Below are 3,879 nucleotides of genomic sequence, written 5' to 3' on the forward strand. Positions count from 1 at the left end.
GAAAGCACAATTTTAAACATGACAAAGCCCCTGAATTGATATACGGATTCAATGAAAGCTAAAATAAAATCCCAGCAGTCTGGTATGAGAATATGTGTTTGGTGAATGTTGATAAGCTGTCTCTAACATGCATATGGAGCCCTCATCCACCACTGCTGCTTCCCTCTTCTGCTGCTCCTGGTGCTGCTTGTGTGCTGGTTTGGTGTGGACTTGGTGCCTTTTTTGTGAAGCAGCAGCTGAGGAGACTGGTGCTTGCATGGCCGATGAAAAGCCCAAGGAAGGGGTCAGGAATGAGAACAAAGAACATATTAATTCGAAGGTGTTGGGGCAGGATGGTTCTGTGGTGCAGTTTAAGACTAAGAGGCATACACCACTTAGTAAACTAATGAAAGCCTATTGTGAATGACAGGGATTGTCAATGAAGCAGAATAGATTCCGATTTGACGGGCAACCAATCAATAAAATAGACACACCTGCACAGTTGGAAATGGTGGATGACGATACAATTGATGCATTCCAACAGCAGATGGGAGGTGTCTACTGAAAAGGGAACCTGCTTCTTTACTCCAGAACTCTGTTCTTTATTTTATTTATTTATTTTTGAGACAGTGTCTAGCTCTGTTGCCCAGGTTGGAGTGCAATAGTGTGATCTCGGTTCACTGCAACCTCTGCCTCCCGGATTCAAGCAATTTTCCTGCCTCAGCCTCCCGAGTAGTTGGGATTACAGGTGCCCACCACCATGCCCAGCTAATTTTTGTATTTTTAGTAGAGACGAGTTTCACCATGTTGGTCAGTCTGGTCTCGAACTCCTGACCTCAGGTGATCCACCCACCTCGGCCTCCCAAAGTGCTGGGATCACAGGTGTGAGCCACCATGCCTGGCCAGAACTCTGTTCTTTAAAGATCAAGATTACATTCTGCATTAGAAAACTGCAATTCGGTTCCACCATATCCTGACTACTACAGTGTAGTTTTCTCTGTTCTTTCATTTCCCACTTCCCCATTCCTTTATTGTACATAAAGTAACTGGTATATATGCACAAGCATATCGCAATTTTTAAAACTAAACAGCCAATGGTATGTTTTGATTGATGTCAAGTGGGGATGGGATGGGGAAAAATACTGATTCTGTGAAAATACCCCCTTTCTCCATTAGAGGCATGCTCATTCAGCTCTTATCTTTATATTCCAGTAAGTTATTTTCCTCTCAGTATTTTAACAACAACAAAAAAAACCATAAAAATCCTTTCGCCGGGCTCAGTGGCTCATGCCTGTAATCCCAGCACTTTGGGAGGCTGAGGCGGGCGGATCATGAGGTCAAGAGATCGAGACCATCCTGGCCAACATGGTGAAACCCCGTCTCTACTAAAAATACAAAAATTAGCTGGGCATGGTGGTAGGCACCTGTAATCCCAGCTAAACAGCCAATGGTATGTTTTGATTGACATCAAATTATATAAATGACTATTAGTGGAAAAAAATAAAATGCATATGGAAATGTAAAGGACTAAGCATAGCGAAAACAATCTTCAAGAACAGAGCTATAGGACTGACACTATCAGACACAATGCTTATTATAATGTTAGATTTACAAGTGTGGCATTATTACAAGAATATATGGAGGCCGGGTGTGGTGGCTCACGCCTGTAATCCCAGCACTTTGGGAGGCTGATGTGGGCAGATCACTTGAGGTCAGGAGTTCGAGACTAGCCTGGCCAACGTGGTAAAACCCGTTTCTACTAAAAATACAAAAAAAAAAAAAAGAAAAAAAATTAGCCGGGCATGGTGGTGTGTGCTTGTAATTCTAGCTACTCAGGAGGCTGAGGCAGGAGAATTGTTTAAACCTGGGAGATGGAGGTTGCAGTGAGCCGAGATCACGCCACTGCACTCCAGCCTGGGCGACAGAGTGAGACTTTATCTCAAAAAAAAAAAAAAAATAAATATATACACACACACACACACACACACAGACACACACATTTGTGTATATACATATGTGTGTATAGATATGTGTGTGTGTGTATATATGTGTGTGTGTGTATATGAACAGACCAGAGGCATAGAATTGAGAGTCCAGAAATTGATCACATATGCATGATCACTTAACTTATGATAAAGTGGAAAACAAGCTTTTTAAAAATGTAAGCTGCTTTGAAGCAATTATAAATCTTTAAGAAAAAAAATAATCTTGATCCCTACCCTTACATCCTACCTTAAAAAAGAATTTTAATCATGTTGTACACGATAAAACACAGAATGGCCAGGGGTGGTGGCTCATGCCTGTAATCCTAGCACTTTGGGATTCTATGACTGGTGGATCAGTTGAGGCCAGGAGTTTGAGAACAGCCTGGCCAACATAGTGAAACTCTGTGTCTACTAAAAATACAAAAATTAGCCGGGTATGGTGGCATGTACCTGCAAACCCTCAGCTACTAGGGAGGCTGAGAGATGAGAATTGCTTGAACCCTGGAGGAAGAGGTTGCAGTGAGCCGAGATTGTGCCACTTTGGCCTGGGGGACAGAGCAAGATTCTGTCTCAAAAAAAACAAAAAAAAACAAAAAAAAAAAACCCTGTAAAATGTTATATCAATTTTTAAAAAATTAAATTATGGCATAAAATTGGTGCTTCTATTTTGCTAAGATACTTTTAAGTAATAAACAATTTCCTTAAATTAGAAAAAAATTCTAGAGGATTGCGATCTAAATTGAAATGTAAAACAAAATAGGTTTTCAGAAGTTAAAAATAGGAGGCCGAGTGCGATGGCTCATGCCTGTAATCCCAGCACTTTGGGAGGCCGAGGCGGGCAGATCACAAGATCAGGAGTTCAAGACCAGCCTGGGCAACATAGTGAAACCTGTTCTGTACTAAAAATACAAAAAATTAGCCGGATGTAGTGGCGGGTACCTGTAATCCCAGCTACTTGGGAGGCTGAGGCAGGAGAATCGCTTGAATCTGGGAGGCAGAGGTTGTGGTGAGCCAAGATCATGCCATTGCATTCCAGCCTGGGCAACACGAGCAAAACTCCGTCTCAAAAATAATAATAATAATGATGATGATGATGATGATGATGACAGATTGGGCTATAGTAGAAATAAAAACTTTTATTCATGTAAGGGCATGGCTAAAGGGTGAAAAGGCAATTCAAAGAGTAGGGCAAAATATTTACAACACATAATCCCCCAAAAGGACTCATATTCAAAATGTATAAATAACCCCTGCCAATCAGTAAGAAAACAAACATATAATTCACTCACTCAATAGAAAAATAGAAAAATGGGCAAAAGAACAGGTACTTTACAGAGAAACTAGCCTAATGACCAGCAAAAATATTAACAAATGGTCAAGTTCATTAGACATTCAAGAAATGCTAACTAAAACTACAATGTGATATCACAACTACAAAAACAAGTAAAATTTTAAAGCCAGACAACACTAAGTGTTGTCTAAGATGTGGAACAACCTGGAACTCCTGTGTATTGCTTATAGCACTGCAAGCTATTTGAAAGTATTGATGAAAGTTGAACATATACATACTCTATAATACAGAAAAGTTTACTCCTGTGATACCCAACACAGATATATACATATATTCCTCAGGAGACATGTTTAAGAATGTAGCATCATACTAGCTTACATGAAAGAAAAATACTTTTCCAGGCAAATGAAAGCTGAGGGATTTCATCAACAGCAGACGTGTTCCACAAGAGATTAATGCTAAAGAGAGTTCTTCAATTTGAAAGGAAAGGATGTTAATGAGCAATAAGAAATCATGTGAAGGGCCTGTAATCCCAGCACTTTGGGAGGCCGAGGCAGGTGGATCACCTGAGGTCAGGAGTTCAAGACCAGCTTGGGCAACATGGCAACATGGCAAAACCCTATC

At 40.5% G+C, this 3,879-nt stretch overlaps 1 pseudogene; it reads left to right on the forward strand.

Moving 5' to 3' along the window:
• Nucleotides 1-256: 256 nt before the first annotated feature.
• LOC103222639 (small ubiquitin-related modifier 2 pseudogene) lies at nt 257-952 on the forward strand (annotated as a pseudogene).
• Nucleotides 953-3,879: the final 2,927 nt, after the last annotated feature.

This window comes from Chlorocebus sabaeus, chromosome 4, assembly GCF_047675955.1.
Source record: "Chlorocebus sabaeus isolate Y175 chromosome 4, mChlSab1.0.hap1, whole genome shotgun sequence".
In the NCBI taxonomy this organism is placed as follows: domain Eukaryota; kingdom Metazoa; phylum Chordata; class Mammalia; order Primates; family Cercopithecidae; genus Chlorocebus; species Chlorocebus sabaeus.